At 36.7% G+C, this 20,449-nt stretch overlaps 2 protein-coding genes across 5 annotated transcripts in view; one reads left to right on the forward strand and one right to left on the reverse strand.

The window, feature by feature from the left end:
• ZRANB3 (zinc finger RANBP2-type containing 3) overlaps window positions 1-10,662 on the reverse strand; it is a 242,000-nt gene extending 231,338 nt beyond the window's left edge. Inside the window, exon 1 of the mRNA XM_063077303.1 lies at window positions 10,586-10,662. The gene's annotated coding sequence lies outside the window, so the exon portion shown is untranslated. The remainder of the gene's footprint in view (window positions 1-10,585) is intronic.
• Window positions 10,663-11,567: 905 nt separating this feature from the next.
• The window catches only part of R3HDM1 (R3H domain containing 1), a 192,450-nt gene continuing 183,568 nt past the window's right edge, over window positions 11,568-20,449 (forward strand). For all 4 annotated transcript variants that reach the window (XM_063077268.1, XM_063077272.1, XM_063077281.1 and 1 more), the window contains exon 1: window positions 11,568-11,713. The gene's annotated coding sequence lies outside the window, so the exon portion shown is untranslated. The remainder of the gene's footprint in view (window positions 11,714-20,449) is intronic.

A 20,449-nucleotide genomic window follows, 5' to 3' on the forward strand; every position in this document is an offset into this window, starting at 1 on the left:
TAAAAGAATGGAAAAGACATATTATATACACCAAAGTACAGATTGCCTTGGTTATTAACATAAAGTAACATAGACTTAAGGCAAAAAACATTACTAGACTAAAGAAGCACATTTTATAACAATGAAAGATTTCATTTATGAGAAAGATAAATACAAGTCCAAAATATATTAATATATAAGGCAAACACTGATAGAAATAAAAGGGAAATTTGAAGAAACAAAGGAAAATAGCAAATCCATAACCGAAGTGGGAATTTTTAATAGTCTCTCTCAGTAACTGATTATGCAAGCTGATTAAAACTCTATAATAAAGAAAACAACAACAACAAAAACCTCTATAAGGATAAAGATGATCTGAATAAAATAATAAAATACTTGACCCATTTATGCAATGACAGAAGCATAAGAATTTTCTTTACTTTGTTATTATTGAGAGTTACATTGAGGTTTTTCCACAATATACGAATTAAGTTGGAGTGGGATAGAAGTAGTTGTTCCTATAAAAAGGCAACACAAGGGATCTTTGTGGTATGGAAATGTCTCTCTCTTGACTGTGTCAATATCATGGTTGTGATATTGCACTATAATTGTACAAGATGTTACCACTGAAGGAAACTAGGTAAAGAGTACACAAGATCTCTCTCCATTATTTCGTACAACTGCCTATGAATTTAGAATGTTATCAAAGTAAAAGTTTAATTACAAAAAAAAAAAAAGAATGGACCAAACAAACACTGTCTTAACTCGTAACAATGAATACTGAAAGTTTGGGATGATGAGGTCCAGAAAGATAAAATCCCACAATCATGTAGCTAGTGGCAGAGGCAAGACATATATTTGGGGTTTTTTCTCCCTTTTCACCACAGGAATGCTCCATTTCTGCTTCAGCAAAATTATTTTAAATAGTCAAAATATATGCCATATAATTTACAGTTAAAAAAATAATTGATCATCTAACTCCCTGAATTTCATTCCTTCATACATTTAACAAATATGTATTTGGGTGTTCATATTTGCAGACATTGGGCTAGGCTCTGGATATAAAATAGTAAATATAGATGCAGTTCTAAATAAATACTACAGGGGAAGTAATAAATGTTAAGGGACCATTTAAGAGAGACTCATTTTTCAGTTTGAATGTTTGGAAACTTTCCTAGATAAATATACATCAAAACTGAGACCTGAATAATAAAAAGACATTTACCAGACAAGAAGGGCACATAGAGTGTTCTAGGAAAAGGGTACAGTATATATAAAGGCCCTGAATTGGAGGTAAAAGGAAGAGAGTTAGAAGAAATTCTCAGTCCTCATCTTACTGGACCTATCAGTAAATCACTCCTTCCTAATTAAGTCACTTTTTCCACTTAGATTCTAAAACACCACATCCTCATGGTTTTCATCCCACCTCATTGGCTATTCCTTCTTAGTATAAACTTTTGTTGGTTCCTCCTCATCTCCTTGTTTGCTTTAAAGCTGGAATGTGCCAGGGCTCAGTTCTTAGTGCCATTCTTTGCTCTGTCCCTTAGTGATTTCATTAGTCTCATAGCTTATATATATGGTGACCAGCCTTCTCTTGAACTTCAGATTCATATATATCAAACCAGACATGTCTATCTGGTTAACGGACATCTCAAACATATCCAAAACTGAACTCTAGATCTCTCCCCCAAACCCTGTTTCATCCACGGCCTTCTCCACCTCATCCTTCTGGTTTTCATAGCAACACTTGAAGTCATCCTTGATTCCTTTGTCTCATATTGCACATCCAATCTATTCAGAAACTCCTGTTGTCTCTACATTCTAAATATATACAGAATTTCACCACTTCCTACCACTTCCAAATCTATTCACCTGATCTGAGCCACCATCATTTCCAGTATGAATTCCTGCAAGAAACTGACTGATATCCCTGCTTTTACCTTGTTTCCTACATTCTCCTCGCATTAAGATACTTTGAAAAAAGAAGTCTGACCATGTCACTTCTCAGAACTCCTCAGTGGCTCCTGATTTTACTCACATATAAGCCAAAGTCCTATTAATGGCTTCCAACCTCTTATACAATCTGCCCCCAACTCTCATTACCTCTTCACCTTCACTTATTCCTCTCTATCACACCAACATCCTTGTATGTTCTCCTTTAGGATTTTGCACTATCTGGTCTGTCTATATATACCACTCTTCCCTCAGATATCTGCATGGCTACCTCTCTCTCTTTCTTTGGAGTCTTTTGTGAAATGTCACTTTCTCAGTGAAAACTAACTTGACCACCTTATTTAAAATTGCAAAACTTTTTATCTCTTCACTGCCTTACTTTTCCTTCCTTGATGGCACTTATCACCTTCTAAAATACTGTATAATCTACTTACTTATTATGCTTTTTGTTTATTGTCCGCCTCTCTCAACTAGAGTAAAAGCTCCATAAGGCCAGACATTTTTGTCTGTTCTGTTTACTAGTATATTCCACACACCCAGAACAATGCCTGCACTAAGCACTCAATATTATTTGTTATATTAAATCTTCAAAGGACAGGTGGACCATTACTAGAACAGTTCCTAGGGATGAGAAGGTATAAGGTGTGACCATAGTAGTGCATGGCTGAACTAGTGTGGAAATGGAGTTCACAGGAGACATAGCAGATCAGGAACTAAGATATTAGTATGATGTGTCAGCTTGGTTGCACATTCATGTGTAGAAGTGACCTTGGGTAGACAGAAAGCATAAGCCAAGAGCAAGTTTTAGCAAGAAAATTAGGGGTACACTTTGCAGAGTGTGCAACACCTTACAGAGGTGTTTATTAAATATGAATTAGGGCTCCAAAGAATACCCTAGAAGGTTCCAAGATGAGAAGAGGCCTACATATGGAAAACTCTTCCAAATACATAATATCAAACAAATCTTCTGTCCAATTTAAAAACTTCTGTTAATCCAGATAACTAAATTTTATAAATCCATCCTAGTTAAACAAAATTGTCAGTGGAAGTGGTCCTAATTATTATAGCAATTGGGCTACGCAGATACAACTAGTAAATATGAAAATATCTTAGATATCTTAAACAACTCTTATAAATTTGATTACTCATTCCTCCTTCCTCCCTCAGCTCCAAACACTGGTAATAGAAGACAGTTGAACAAAGATGGGAGAAGGGGACAAAAAGCTAGTAACCTCAGTAAGTATCTTTCCCCAGACTTAAATGAAGTTAGTACAGAAGTAATCATGTTATAATGTAAGTAATTCCAAGTTCCTTATTGGAAATACAAATTTGGCTCAAATAAATTGCCAGTTCCTATAAGTGGTAAATATGGGAAGTCTGTTCGACACACCTCTGCTTTAAAGTACATGGATTCCAGAAACTATAGATTCACACAGAACCCAGACAGTTGTGATTATGAGTTGAAACAGTAGTCAATGAAGAGATCTACCAATCTACTCAACTATTTTTAAGGTGATTATACACAAAGTCATATACTCATTCGTGTCTTTTGTTTTTGCGTGTGGCAACTGGCTGGTACAGGGATCAGAACCCTTGACCTTGGTGTTATCAACCATATACTCAGTCATAGAAATGCTTCAGATTTGATAGGATTTGGTAATGTACCTATTTTATATTTTAACATACTCCATACTAATATAGCAGCACATATTCTATTTACATGTTGATATGTGATGTAACTATATTTATAGATTATCAGTAAACTACAACCTAAATTTAATAAATTTAAGTCACATTTTCACCTCAGTAAAATTAAAAATGATAATAGATCAATTTTATAATTTTATAAATTTTATAATTTTAGTAAATTATAAAATTTATATAATATTTTTTAACTCACTTACTATGAGGCTTTTTAAACTGCCGCATCTAATATCCAATTATTTTAAAAGCAAGGACACTAGAATCTTTCATTCCACAGGCAACTGTTTTCAGATAATGATAAGAAGGAGGAATGAGTAATTAAATCTTATCGTATTCCACTTATTAGGTGACCTCTTTCTGTTAGGCACTACCCTAGGAAATTTTAGAAAATCTCACATAAGGGACCGCAAAATGGTGCAGCCTCTATGGAAAATGGTATGGAGGTTCCTCAAACAATTGCAGATAGATCTACCATATGACCCAGCTATCCCACTGCTGGGAATACACCCAGAGGAATGGAAATCATCAAGTCAAAGGTATACCTGTTACCCAATGTTCATCGCAGCACTCTTTACAATAGCCAAGAGTTGAAACCAGCCCAAATGTCCATCATCGGATGAGTGGATACGGAAAATGTGGTATATCTACACAATGGAATACTACTCAGCTATAAAAACGAATGAAATACTGCCATTTGCAACAACATGGATGGACCTTGAGAGAATTATATTAATTATTAATAATTATATTAATTATTAATATAATTCTCTCAAGAATTTAATTAATATATTAAAAATTTAAAAACTAAGTGAAAAAAGTCAGACACAGAAAGAGAAATACCACATGTTCTCACTCATTGGTGGGAGCTAAAAATAAATAAATAAATTCACACACACACACACACACACACACACACACACACACACAAAAAAAACCGGGGGGGGGAGAGAAGACATAACAACTACAGTTCCTTGAAGTTGATGCAACAAGCAAACAGAAAGGACATTGTTGGGTGGGAGGGAGGAGAGGGAGGAGGGAGGGAGGTCTCGGTAATGGGCCACAATAATCAACCACATTGTATATCGACAAAATAAAATAAAATAAAAAAAAACGAAAATCTCACATAATTCTCAAAACAATGCACAAAGATAAGTATTATTATCCTCATGTTAAGGACAAGAAAATTGAAGTTCAGAGACATTAAATAATTTATGCAAGGTTTAACAGTTAGTAATTGGTGATATTAAGCCTGGAACTCAGCTTGGTCCAATTTAAAAGTCTGAATTTTTGCCATTATGCAACACTGCCTCTCCAAATCACTCATTCAACAAAGACTTAAAAAGTGCATATTATGGGCCAGACACTGCAGAAGGTATTGGGTATACGAAGATGAATTTGTGCCATTTGTAGCCTCACCTCCAAGCCCAATGGAGAAGGGAAATGAGAGCTGTAACAAATAATCACAACACAATGCAATAAGTGCTATGAAGGTTCTGTACATAAGTGGGAATGCTGACTCTGTAAGGCAACAAACAACCAAAAAAGGCTCCAGCCAACCGCAAAAAAACAACAAAAAAGAAGGCTTCATTTAGTACACGATAGATCTTAAATACTTGACATAACTCTTAAACTGAAATGTGAAGGAAGAGTGAAGTTTGCAGATGAAGAATCAGCATAAGGATATTCTAGGGAGAAAGAAGCCATATTTGCAAAGGCACAAAGTTTTAGAAAATCCTAAGCAGTTTAGTACAGCTAAAGATGCTTATAATACAAAGAGTAAAAACAGGCCAGGTCAGGGAAGCCTTCCTATGCCATGCTAAAAGAGTCTGGACTTTATTCTTTAAGGAACTGGGAGCCTCTCCTTTGCTATTTTATAGATTACCTTGTCAAGTTTAGAAGAATAGATGTGGAGGCAGGGATAACTTTTTAGAAACCTACAACAAGTAGTCCAGGTAATACAATTTATAATCTCTTAGCTCCAGATTCTTATATCTAATTACCTACCTGACATTTTGGATATCTCACATTTCTAGCTTAAATGTTCAAAACCAACAACTTGATTTCTCCACCATACTTATGTGCTCCCTGCTGGGTCTCTCAGTAAACAGTATAAGTTACTCAAACCAGGAACCTGGGTTTTATTTTCTCCCTTTCCCTAAACCACCAAGTTGAATCCACTTATTATTATTCCCAAAATATATCTCAAATCCATCCATTTTTTTCCAGTACCATTGCTATCACCTATCCCAAGCCATCATCATTGATTGATCAACTGGAATACTGCAACGGCTGCTACATGCACTCCCCCAACATTTTCCTTAATATCAGTTGGTTTCCTTAAAGTACTTATTTTAATTAGCAATTATTCTTATCTGTTTACTTGGATTTTGTGTCTCCCTTCTATCAGAATGCCATCATAAAACCAGAGACCATAGATTATCTTGTTTATCGTTGTTTTATTTCAGCACTCTAGCATCCAGCATCAGCCTGGTCAACAGAAACAAAAATATTAATAAAAAGCAACAGACACTTATTATGTACCAGGCATGATTTCAACTATTTTACACATATCAAATCATTTAATCCTCATGAAAACCTCTGAGGTAGGTATTCTTTTGTTTGTTTGTCTGCTTGGTTTTATTTTTGAAGGCTGGCTGGTAGAGGGATCCAAACCCTTGACCTTGGTGTTACCAACACCACACTCTAACCAACTGATCTAACTGGCAAGCCCAGTATTTTTATTATCCCAATTTATAATTGTTACAATTGTTAAGGAAACTGAAACATTGATGGTCAAGTAATGTGCCCAAGGTCATACAGCAAGTAAAAGGCACAATCAGGAATCAAACTGAGGCTGACTGGAGGCCATCATTTTGATTATCCAGTACCTCTTTTAGTAGATGCTCAGTAAATATTTCTTGACCAAATAAACAAATGAGACAGAATACAGAGAGGAAGAACAGATTTAGAGGTAAATATTATTGCCTAAGATTTGGGACGTGTTGAATTTAAAGTACTTGGAAAAGGCTGCAAAGTATAGTGGGATAAATAGTTAGAGATAAGATTCTGGAGGCCATAAGGTTCTACTGTAAGCCACCTATAAAACTCAAGCCCCTGTATTAAAAAAAAGTGATTATATAATTTAAAAAATAAGATGTGCTCTTAAACTTAACCATTTAGATCTAACTCTGTTATACAAATATGTTTTTAAAAAGCACAGAAGGACCCCTTGAGTCTCAATGATACCTGTGAAAAATTCTGTATTTGTTCATATGAAATGGAATACTTACTTGCCTTTAGTATTCAATGTTTATATAAATGTCAACTTGAATTTTGTTAAAACATAAAAGTGCAGAGATTTATTTTTAATTTGACAAAATGATTCCAAAATCCATCTAATAGAATATAAGTTGAGGATGACAGAAAATATCTGAAAAAGTAGAGTAGGAGCACATTTTACCTACTAGGTATCAAAACATATTATAAAGTTATAGGAATTAAGATAATGGGTACAGAATAAGTAAAAACAACAAAAAAGAGAGATCAGTGTCCAAAGAGAACTAAGTATATCTGAGAATTGTGAATATGATTTTAAATCAGAGGTGGGGAAAGACGAATAATGCAATAAATGATGTTGGTACTAGCATTTAAAAAAAAGATTTTGTTCCTTATACCAAAAAAATTACAGATAAATCATAAAACAATTTTGTTTAAGTTTTTTGTACAGTATCTTTTATTATCCTGTGGTGGGGAAAGCATTTCTAAGCAGCACAAATAAACTAGAAACGATAAAGGAAAAGAATGATAGATTTAAACACTAAAATAATTTAAACTTCTATCCCATGGGAAAACAGCATTAAAGAGTTAAAAGAGATATTTCAAAATGGGAGTAAAGACGTAAAATATGTGACAAGAAGTTAATATCCTATGAAATAATTTCTTCAAAATTATTAAGAGACAATGATAGATAGCTACAGGTTACTCAAAGTAGACTAAACACCACTGGATAGCATACATATCAAATATGTTCAGCATCAACAGAGTTCAACTAGATACAAATTAAATTAATGAGTGATCACTTTTTACAATCAGATTGAATAGAGTAAAAGATGGAAAATGGGTGCTCTCAAACACTGATAGCAGGAAAAAAAACAGGCATATCATTTCTGAAGAGCAATTTAGGAATTACAGAGTATTTGTGGCTAAATAATCCTACTTCTAAAAAGTTAGATTCAAGGGCCGGCCCGTGGCTCACTCGGTAGAGTGCGGTGCTGATAACACCAAGGCCACAGGTTCGGATCCTATATAGGGATGGCCGGTTTGCTCACTGGCTGAGCGTGGTGCTGACAACACCAAGCCAAGGGTTGAGATCCCCTTACCGGTCATCTTTTAGAAAAAAAAAAAAAAATAAAAAGTTAGATTCAAGTGATAAGCCAGAAAGCATACAAAGAGTATTCACAACAGCATTGTCTATAAAACTTAATCAATTAAGCAATCCCACTTCTGGGTATATATCTAAAAGAATTGAAAACAGGATGTGGAAGAGATATTTGCACTCCCATGTTCACCACAGCATTATTCGTGAAAGCCAAGAGGGTAGTAGCAACCTAAATCTCCATCAATAGATGAACAGATAAAGAAAATGTGGTATTATACACACAATGAATTCAGCCTTTAGAAAAGGAATTCCTATCATGCTATAACATGGATGAAATGTGAAGACATTATGCTAAGTGAAATAAGCTAGTAAAAAAGTCAAATGCTGCATGATTCTACTTAGACAAGTTATCTAATCAAACTCTTAGAAACAGAAAGCAAAATAGTGGTTGCCTGGGAAGGGGGAGGGAAAGGGGAGCTGTTCAAGTGGATATAGAATTTCAGTTCTGCAGGATGTAAAAGTTCTAGAGATCTGTTGCACAACAAGGTGCGTATTATTAACACTACTGTACTGTGCACTTAAAAATGATTAAGACAGTAAATTTTGTTATGTGTTTTTATCACGGTAAAAAAGTTATTAATTGAAAATAATGTAATCAATCAGCAGGGAATTCATTATGTTAGAACTATACAATTAAATACAGGTAGCCATCAAAAATGTTAATATTGATATTTATTCAGTCATACCCACAGCCTATTGTTGAGTTTTTTAAAAAGATTTATACAAAAGCAAATCAGTATGATACCATTAAAACCTGTGTCTGTGCCTATAAGACAAAGATTATCTGTAAACAGTGGTTATCTCTGCATAATAGGGCTGCAAACAACCTTTACGTGCTCTTTTATATTTCCTGTGTTTTTAAATACGATACATAATAGGTACATGCCAAAGGATGGCTTAACAGAGGATGTGAATGCCACAATTGGTTCCAGAATCCTGGGATGTAACTTTATGTTTCTCCCTCACTGTGTGTCTGCCATATATTGGGAAATTAATAAATATTTGAATGGCCGGCCCCTGGCTCACTTGGGAGAGTGTGGTGCTGATAACACCAAGTCAAGGGTTAAGATTCTCTTACCGGTCATCTTTTAAAAAAAATAATAATAATAAATAAATAAATAAATATTTGAGAAGCACAATGAGCAGTGGTTAAGAGTTCAGTAATCAGACAGACCTGAAAACGAATCCCAGCTCCAAAAATTACTGATAGGGGTCTCAAGCCTTAAAGTCTGACTTAACTTCACTGAGCCCCAATTTCTTCAACTATAAAACGTCAGGTAACAATACTTACAGATTGTTGTAAGGAAAATGTAACTTAATACACATAACATCATTCCTGGATTAGATGAAACACTCAATAAAATAATGGCCATCATTACTTTTTATTGATTGGATATCCACTCGAAGAACTCATGACAAAAGCAAAACAAAACAACAAAACTAAGCCTTAGGAAACTATATTGCTAAATTATCATTGAAAATTCTAACTGCATCAAAAAGTAAGAGACAATGCTTTGCCTGGTAGGTCCACAAAACAGAGAAAAATATGCTTATACTAATCCAAAAGTAGAATGGAAAGGGACCAAACTAACACCCAAAACATGACTATGAAAGACTTGGCTGAATTTGAGGAGAGAATAAAAAAACGAGTAACAACAATAAAAAAAGAATAACATTGCCATTAATTTCGCTTAGCCTCTCTCTTCCTTACTTTTGGACAAGGAGACCGTCTTTTTTGGCACTGTTCTACCTCCAAAGTGTGGTATAGCGCCTAATACACTCTAAGTGCTCAATAAATATTTACAAGATGATTCATAAGAGAAAGTCTCAGTAAAACCAGGGGCAAACAGAATTTATCTGAGAAAATCTCAGTCAAAATGATGAAGGAAAGAGTTTAAGAATAAGCGGTACCATGCTTGAGGAGGAAAGGCGTTTTCTGGTAACTAATGCATCTCTTTTATCCCTGGGAAACTCAAATGGAACGACCAACAGCATATGTACAAACTCGCATTCCGAAATGGGCATAAACCAGGGCCTAAAGTGTTAAGCTTATTAGGCTGTGGGCTCTTAAGTCTTTACGACGCCTTTATTCAGCGGTGTATTATTGCTAGCACCCTGTCGCCACTTGTTTGACGGATGCATTACTCAAAGAATGGTGATGGCACCATTCTTGACTATTCTTGACCTGAGCCCTTCTGTGGCTTTCCTCCTTCAAATCAGGCTTCACAAGTGTGTTTGTCGAAGTGGGAGTTAGCTCAGAACTTCCGAACCCATTCCTTGTAGTCAAATCAGCTAAAGGCAACAGAGGCACCCTCCACGAATATATAGGTGCAATTTAATAGTGAACAGGCCGAGGGACAAGAAAAATAAGACTCCGGGATTGAACACTAGGAACAGAGACTAGCATTAGGAGCTTGGGAATTACCCCCATTCCATTTTACCCATTCTTTCTTAAGAACAATTAAAGTCCGTTCAACTTCCTATCTTCCACGCAAGAAACTAGCGACTTGCCTGCCACGCCACGCCACTCCCAGATTGCCAACCTGGTGTATTCGCTGCAGAATCTCCAACTCCCGCCACAGGTTTGGGATATGTCCGCCCCTAAGCGGAAGTGACGTTCAAAGGGACAACCCCAAGTAGGAGAGTTCAAATACCAGCGATCTAAAACCCTTACGGTGTTCTAAGAAAATTCTTCTGACCACCCTTCTATACCTTCACTCATCTGTTAGGGTGGTGGAAAGGACTCACTACAGCCCTGCGACAACTCGTTTCCCGCCCCTACTCCAAACCATTCAAAACTTTGTCCCTTCTCATTGGCCAAGGAGACGGCATACCTCCCAGAAACTACAATTCCCCTCAGGCCTAGCAGGAAGTAAACAGAGGAAAGGGTAAAGCTGGACGCAAAGCACCTTGGGAAATATAGTCAGCTACAGGCTGGAAAGAGCAATCACCCCGCCCTACGCCACTGAGGCTGGAGAAACCAGGTGTTCGGCTTAGAACCCGTTACCGCTAGGGGGAGGAGCCAAGCCCTCAAGCAGTATGCCTCGCTTCTCCTCACATGGAGGATGAAAATTTTCCTTAACGTCTATAAAGCACTATGAATATTCTGTGAAGAAACATGGTTGTCTTTTAAATATCTCCAGGTCAGTGAAAACTCCCGGAACTCCTCCACCTCAGGTTCCAACTCGTGGGAAAAGGTGGCTCTTTTACAAGTGGGCAAAATGGCTGTCCTTCTAGTTTTACCATTGGTTATCTTTTGCGTCCTTCAAGGGCGGTTACTTACCACGGATTGGTTCTTTTTCCCTTGAGGGTGGAGGAAGAGTTGGCACTGCTCTCCCGCGGCCCGGGAGGCGATCAGGGGTGGAGAGAAGACAGTTTTTTCAAGTATGATTGGGCGATTCTCATGTCACTCCGCGGATGTACAGCCTATGATTAGTCGGCTGCCCCTCAGAGAGAACGAAGAGGCGGGGCTAGTGCGTGGTGGGAAGGGGCGGGATTCTGCCAGCCGCGGCTGCCGCTGGAGCCGGTGTCCGGGGCTGGTGATGGGGTTAATTCCCTTTCGTAAGACTCTTGCACCCACCCAGCCCCGCCGTCTCACCGCCGCGCCGCGCTCCGACCGCCTCCTCCTCAGTAACCCCGGTAAGAGACGTCCTCCCCTCCCCCTTCCAGCTCCCCGGGAATAACGCGCCTCGCTCCCCTCCCCCGCCAGCCAACCGGTAACACTAACGGAGAAGGAGGCAAGCAGGGGAGAGATGTGGTGTGTGAGAAGGTGGCCTTGCACGCCGAGCCGTCGGCTCTCCAGCCAGGGCCCCGCCGACGTCCTGCTGCTGCCAGCCCGCCCGGAGGTCGGGTTCCGAGGGAGCCGTACTCGCCTGACTCGCGGCTGTGGCTATGGCTGCAGCCACTTACCTTGTGCCCATCGCCCCCACCCGGGGGCCATGTGAAAAGCAAACCCCTCGAGGCCTAGCGGAGGAGGCAGGGGAAAGGTTCCCGAGTCCCTGCCATGGCTGCTGCTACAACTGCTCTTGCAGCCCCAGGGACTGGGGAACCAGCCACAGCAGGCCTGCCAGGAGCGGGTGCCGTGCGTGGTTCTCTCGGGTGGCTGGCGCTGGTGCTCCGGGCTCCCCAGCCCGTCCCACGTCCGCAGCCCCTGGCTTTGCACCGGGAGAATTTTCAAAAAGGAAATCAGACACTCCGGCCAGTGGGTGAAATGTGGGTATATCTTGCCTGTGGTACCAGAAAATCACTATGGGCATCTGAAAAAGAAAGTTGAATGACTGTCAGTGCCAGTCTGATCCCAGGGATCAGATTTACACACGTTGTTAAGCTTGAGCCATAAGCTGCCCCCCAAATCCCTGTGTGTTTGAAGTTTTTTGTTGGTTTTTTTTTGTTGTTTTCTCTTATTGTTATTGTTAGGTGTTGTTCTTTGAGCTCCCTTTTATAAAGAAACTTAAATTGTTGAGACTCATGCCCCATGTGTAAGTGTCCTGGGATAGCAAGTCAACTAAGTAAAAGGTGAAGGGGTGCTTTCCAAAATAGTAAATGATTCTTCTAATAAAATTTTCTGGAAAAAAAAAATATATGTATATTATCTCCAAGGTTACAGTTTACCTAGGTAACTTTGAAGAAACCGTTCTTTTAGCTAAATGTCATTGATTACAAGAACTTTTGAGTAATAAAAAGATGGTTAAATTCAAATTGCAAGTCCACCCATTCATAATATTTGAAACCATCAGATCCATGAAATATTTAATAGGATTCCAGTATAACTAGAGTAATTGGACAAGCCCCAGTTTTTAAAAATTTGGCATATCTGTCTACATTTTAGGGCATTCTGTTACAATTTCTTCATCAGATTGTTACTGAGTGCTAATCTTTTCAAATACACCTGCTTTTTTGCCTGGGAGAATGTCCTTAAATAATGGATTCTATAATCTGTAGTAGACATGTCTGTAATCAGAGATAAAATTCTAAGCCCATTTCTGCGGCTTACTTGTTATCAGAATAAAAGAATTCTGAGGAAATATCAGAGCTTTGACAAAGTGTTAGACCATTTCTTCAGGGTTTGGGAAGACCGTACTGGCTTAATGATCTTCCATATTCCAAAACTCATACACCTAGATACAGAATTGACATAGATCCATAGAATCAAGACCTGGAAGAAATTTGGATATGTGTTAAAATAGAAAATGAAGTATATGGCCTTGGAAGGTAAGTTCCCTCAGCTCCTGACATAGTACCCATAGCATACATTGCCAAGTATAGTATTTTCTAAAACCTGTTGGTTACTTGAAAAATTATACAGTTGATGCTTTCAGATCTCATATGCTTTATATACAGAAAGGGCTGATGAAAATATAGGAGGCTTATATATTCTCTTACCAACCAAGGGACTCCTCTATTATCCTCAGTTCAGTTTGGTTTTCTGTAAAATAAGGATGATAATGCTTAATTTATAGAGTTGTGAGAATTAGAGATAAAGTATGTATATTCCCTAGCATCGTGCTTGACACATAGTTTGTGCAATTAAATATTAACTATTGTTATTTTCATGCATATTTAGAGAATGAGTGTTGTTCATATGGGTGTTGTTGCAGCCTTAGAACATGTTCTGTTACTGAGGAGTACTGTGGAAGTATTTATATAGTGACTTAAATAAGTGCATTTTATAACAAGCCAAAAGGTCCACAGGAAATTGGTCATCAGATACAGAAGAGTTCTTTATCTCATGGAAGATTTTTTGTCTTTAAATTAAAATGCAAATGTTTATGGAATATATTTCAAATGGATTATCTGAAGTAAAAGTATCCATATTGTAGTAGTAAACTATTGTAATATCTTTTAAATTTTATTTAGCTGATATGTTTCAAGATTTAGTTTATATAATTGCTGTCCATATTCATTGTGCTACCAGGGTACAGGCAAGTGACAGTTGAACTCATAAGTTAAGATTAAGGAAGTCATTTGAATTCATTATGGCATACACTGACTAGTTTTGTTGTTGTTCTTTTTAATTCTCTTTATTTATCAATACTTAAGGGTTTCTTTTCTGTGAAACATGCCAGACACACTGTTCCTTTCTCTTCCCAGGTACTTTTGAAAATATACTGGGTCTTCACACATAATGGTATCTTTGGAGTTTGCATAGTTAAACAAATTTAAGACTAGCATGAAAATAGTTTTATTATGAAATCTTTCTGATGGTAATACCTGGCCAGGTTTCAAAGCAGCCGCACCTTATGCTAAATAACGAGCTGAGGTAAATAATGGTATGGCAGGCCTCCCAAGTTTATGAACCCAATACAATTGGATGCTCCTTCAAGGAGGCTTTAATATGATGGCAGCGATAGAAAATTTTATAAAATTGAAATAAGCTTTTTCAAATTTCATGCAGAAGACATGCATTGCCTTATTAATGGTTTCCATGATCCATTGTAAATATGTTGGGCAGCCCCTGTGTCAGAGAGGTGTGGTTACAAATGGCAGTGAAATTTTCAAATAGCTCTTGCAGCACCAAACCATAGAATCAGTACTCTGTCTTTTTAGTCACACTTTCATATTAAGGGTAATAATTTCTTACTTATAACTTAAGATAACCAAACTGAGATGGCTGTTGTAAAGAGAAGGGATGTATTAGTTTTTTCTCAGTATAACAGTAAACTCTTAAAAAATAAAAAACAAACATTAACTCATCTTCCACCTAATCCCTGGGATTTCCTGTAATATTTACTAATAATAGAGGTGCAAAGAATCAAATCTTATAATTAAACAAAATTTTATCAAGTTAACTTTGCTTCCCAAATAAGGAAGTGTTATGTAATTAACAAATTTGCTTCTACCTGATAAGACATTAGCATGCGCATGATGTGTATCATTTCCAGAATTAAATTTCATTTGGCTAAGGATTGAAATAAGAGTTCAGTTATTAAATCTTGGCTCAAAGCTAGGTCTCTACCTTATTTTCCAACAATTTCCTTTTTTATTTTCAGATTTTATCCTTCAGTATTTTGCCTCTTTTTACCTTTTCTTACTCTCCACACATACCTATTAACCTAAATTTTTTTCCTCTGAGTTTTGAAAGCCTACACTTTATAATATTTCTTGTTCTCTCTTTGCCTTGTGAATTGTAGATGTGTAACTTTTTTCTTAATTTCTACCTGTAAGCTCACTTCTCTAGGCAAGTTTTAAGGTTTTTTGAGCCTTCTTATTTCATAAATACTAAACACATAGCATATTTAAATGATAGCTCATATGGTTGCTCGACTAATGTTTTCATCTACAACTCCCTATAACTACTTCCTCTCCAAAATAAATTAAGTAGAGAAAATAATTACATTTGTTTTTATTCTTGACCCTTCTTGAAAGGCAATAATTTGCTATTGTCTGATTTAAAGATTTAAAGCACAAACAGTCCCTGATTTACAGTGCTTTGACTTATAATTTTTCACCTTTACAATGGTGTAAGAGCAGTACACATTCGGTAGAAACTGAACTTCAAATTTTGAATTTTGATCTTTCCTGGACTAGTGCTATGGGTACAATTAATCTCTGGCAATGCTGGGCAGCGGTGGCAGCGAGCTGCAGCTCCCAGTTAGCCATGTGATCAAACAACTGATATTCTAAAGTGTACTATGTTGCAGATGATTTTTCCCAACTACAGGCTAATGTCAGTGCTCTAAGCATGGTTAAGGTAGGCTAGCATTAGAGTGTGGTGTTGTAACATCAAGGTCAAGGGTTCAGATCCCCATACTGGCCAGCTGCCAAAAAAATAAAAATAAAAAGGTGGGCTAAGCTATGATGTTCAGTAGGTTAGGTGTATTGAATGCATTTTGGACTTAGAGTATTTTCAATTTATATTGGGTTTATTGGGATGTAGCCCCATTGTAAGTTTAGAAGCTTCTGATTTGTAATTCGACTTCTTCCAATTTTAGTTTGATGAATGTTCCAAAAAATTACTTTTGTGTGCTAGTTGTGCAATTAATTTCACTAACCTGTCTTCAACGTGAAAGGAGTTCCGTAACTGTAGTAAAATATCACCTTATAATTTGAGATAAAAGTTTAACTGCAGATTTACATTGCTGCCTTGGCCCTGATTGGGGAGGGAAGCTTTGGAGTTTGGGGGGAAAAAAAAAAAGGTTTTAATATTGTAAAATCAAAAGTCTCTGTAAATGTATGCAAAGCAATAGCTTAAATGAGCATTAGGCCCTCATTTCAGTGGCCACTTGTTTAAAAACTCCTCTTTGGGGCTGGCCAGTTAGCTCAGTTTGTTACAGCACAGCCCTGTAACACCAAGATCAAGGGTTCAGTTCCCGGTACCAGCCAGCCAGCAAAAAACAAATAAATAAAAATAAAAATCCTCTTGGGAAAGAAGCTTGCAGTTCTAGAATTGCTATGTTTAAAAATAAGTGTGTGTGTATTTATTTATTTTTTACTGAAAACAACCCAAATATCCTTCACTGAGTGAATGGTAAAACTGTGATATGTGGACTACTACGCAGTAATAAAAAGGAGCAAACTATTGACAAACACAGTAATTTAGATGAATCCCAAAGGAATTATGCTGAGTGGAAAAAAAAAATCTTAAAAGGTTACATACAATTTATGATTCCATTTATATAACATTCTTGAAACGACAGAATTATAGTGAGGAAAACAAATTAGTGGTTGCCAGTTGTTAGGAATGGGGTTGAGCGAGCAGAATGGGTGTGACTATAAAAGGGTAACATGAGTGACTGTTGTGGTGATGAAACAACTCTGTATCTTGATTGTGGTGGAAGTTACATAAATCTATACATGTGTTAAAATTACATAGTACTACACACACACACACACAAATGAGTGCATATAAAAGTGGTAAAATATGAATAAGGTTGTGGATTGTATCAATGTCAGTTTTCTGATTTTGATATTAAACTCCACCTATGTAGTTTTATATTTGGGGAAATGGGATGAGAAGGGCACATGGGACCTTGCTATAATATTTTTTTTGCAACTTCCTGTGAGTCTCTAATTACTTAAAAATTAGGAATATGAGTACAGAAAATATCTACTAATGTATATATTCCTATATAGTACCGGGGGGAAATTATTTGTTTTAAAATAAATACTCTCGGCAAATTATCATTCCTATCTTTCATGCAATTCATTCATGTTAATTTTACTAAGCCATGTTCACATGTTTGTGTCTGAGCACAATAGAAGTACCTCTCCACCAAACATGTTCAAGATATAGTTTGTTTTCACTTTGTATGCCTTATTTTCCCTAAATGCTAGTTTTCTCATTCACCCTTTGTTAGAGCTTGCTGCTCTTTGCTTTCCAACTCTTCTTCATGTAAACTAGAAAGAATCTGATCAGTCATCTATATTGTTTGTCGTCCAGTTGCTATGATATGATTCAGTCAAGAGGTTATGCATTATACATCCTGCTATTTACGTTTTAAGCCTATTATTTGTAAGATGAAATAAAAGATTTTAACCCCTTGTGGTGACATATCAAGCATCAAACCAGCAGATGAGAACTAATTTGGGAGATAAAGGTAATATAAATTCTCATTAAATTACACTATGGTTACCGTATGACCATACACGTTTTACAATGAAAGTATTAAATGTTTTAAAGCAATGAGGGAGGAATGTGAGGAGAGATCAAAAGTAAAAATGTAGACCACCAACTTGGGGAAGATACATTTTCTGAAATATGTAAAATGTGTGACCCTGAACCACTTCAATTTTTGTGTATGGTGTGAGGTAGGGGTTCACATTCATTCTTTTATGTGTGGATATTCAGTTTTTGTCTCAGCACCATTTGTTGAAAAGATTGTTCTTAACCACATTGAACTGTCTTGGCACTGTGGTTGAAAATCAATTGACCAAAAAATTTGAGTGGTTATTTCTGGACTCTCAGTTTTATTCCATTGATTTATATGTCTGTCTTTTTGCCAGTCCACGTCGTTTGATTATGTAGCTTTGTAGCAAGTTTTGAAATTGGGTCATGTGAGTCTTTCAACTCTATTCTTTTTCAAGTTTGTTTTGGCTATTTTGGGTCTCTTATTTCCCTATGTAGTTTAGGATCATATTGCTAATTTCTGCAAAGAAGCCAGCCTGGATTTTGGTAGGGATTATGTCAAATATGTAGGTAAATATGGATAGTATTGCCATTTTAACAGTATTAAATGCAAGAAATTTTTAAACATTTAGTGATTCACTTAAAAAGAGTGATAAACTCATTGTATGTTAACATAAATACCATATTTCATAAAATATAACTTTTAAAAATAAAAAAATAGTAAAAATGGAATTGTTTTACATATTTGGAAATCACCTTATTGTCTGGCTTATCAGAAGATGGCTGAATTCTTGAATCTGCTTTTGCATTCACTCTGTTATGATACGTTGTTTTGGTTGAAATATAAGAAAATAATTCGGCCACACACAGATATAGAGATGAAAGGGGGAGGATCTCATGGACTCTTTGAGAAGATCTTGGTAACCCTTCAGTGGTCCTTGGACCACATTTTTAGAACCATTTGGCCAATGGAAAGAAATATATGTTTGGAAACTCAAAGACCTGGTTAAAAGTCACAACTCTGCCACTTACCAGCTAGCACGATTTTGAGCAAGTTACTTAGCCTCTCAGTCTGTTTCTTCATCTGTAAAATGAGGATAACGATACCCCTTTTTAAGGTTTTTGTAAGGAGGAAACAAGATGATGCCTGTGATGGTTTTGGTATATAGAAACCACTAAAGAAATTATGCTTTTTTCTTTCATTTGTACTTGTTGGCCTCTCTCTGTTATACGGGATTAGCTAATTTTTTTCCAGTGAACATTTACATATCACAAAGTGGAAACCTTCATGTAAATTTGGTTCATTGTTTTAGTATTTACTGAAGAGCTGATCTGTATTCATATAGTTTTCTATTATCAGTCCTTTTAACTACACGTGGTAGTGAACAAGTAAAGGAAAGGGAAAGGCCAACAAAAAAGGTAAAAGAATTTGTCAGAAATGAGGGAGAAAAATTAATGCCTATTTTAAAACTATTCATCACCTCACCCCTATTCTGTTATTAACAGGAAGAATGAAGGAAATTGCAAAAATTATGCTTTAAATTAGAGAATGGTACTTTAGCATGTATTTTCCCTGTCAAAATATTAGTAAAATGAAATATAAATGACTACAAGTCCTTAATAATTCTTTAAATACTGAACCAAATTTTATGTAAAGTTCTAAAAAATACTCTTACCACTAAAACTCTACATTGTACAGTACTAATTTTAACTATGAGTTTATCGGCAAAACTAAAGTGATACGAGTGTTGCTAAACAGGACATGATGGATTCACTCAACATTTATTCAGCAAATATTTATTGAAAACTTACTATGTGCCCTGTACTGGTTATATAGTGTTTGCCTTCATTAGTTTCAAGTGGGTAAGACAAATGAAATATAATGTCAAATAGAAATTATTGAAATGAATAGAAAAGCATGTTGAGAGGTTAGAGAATGACAGAATGGGGTACAGGGTTTATTTTAGACAGGGTAGTCAGAGAAGAAATCTCTTGACATTTGAGCAAACACCTGAAGGAAGTGAGGGAACAAGCCATGAGATATATGAGGGAAGAACATTCTGGGTGAAAGAAACAAAGTACAAAGGCCATGAAGTGGGGGCATACTTGGATGAAGATGGAAGTATACTTGTGCATGGTTCTTCTGAAGATAGTTAGGATTTAAAGGAAAAAGTAAATGAAGAACACTGAGTGAGGTGTGGCTCTGGGGCTGTCAGCTAGGTGTATTTATTAGCTAAGTGAATCACTCCCACAGTAGAGCCTCTTCATCCCAAATGTAGTGGATTTTAGGGGACACTTGTGAAATCTAAACCCAAATCTTTTTTGGGAGGGGGGCAGCTGGCTGGTGTGGGGATCCAAGCCCTTGACCTAAACCCAAATCTTTAAGGTCTACATATCAAGGATTTCCTATCTTTTCAGTGCTAAACCAAAAGATGCCATAGTTTTTCTTAAACAGAATTACCTGCATTTAGATAGACTGATAAATCTTTGTGTTGGAATGTGAGAAGTCATCTGGTCCAACCTTACTGGTTCTCTAGGATCGTTCCGGTTGCAGTCACCTGGGCATCTTTTCCTAAAGTCTTTTTCCCTTCCTTTCTCTTCTTCTAGGGGATATAAGAATGGGGGAAAGGGAGACACCCGGCTTGTGCCTTTTGAGCAAGCTCCTGTGGTTGTTTGACATGACACAGAAATCAGGCATATAATCACTTAGCCTTTGCTTGAACTATTCTATTGACAGGAGTGCATTCCTAAGGGACTTTTTGCCTCTACGTTGTATTTCTTTATTTCAGGGTCTTTAGATTACCAGATAA

This window comes from Cynocephalus volans, chromosome 1 (genome assembly GCF_027409185.1).
Source record: "Cynocephalus volans isolate mCynVol1 chromosome 1, mCynVol1.pri, whole genome shotgun sequence".
In the NCBI taxonomy this organism is placed as follows: Eukaryota; Metazoa; Chordata; class Mammalia; order Dermoptera; family Cynocephalidae; genus Cynocephalus; species Cynocephalus volans.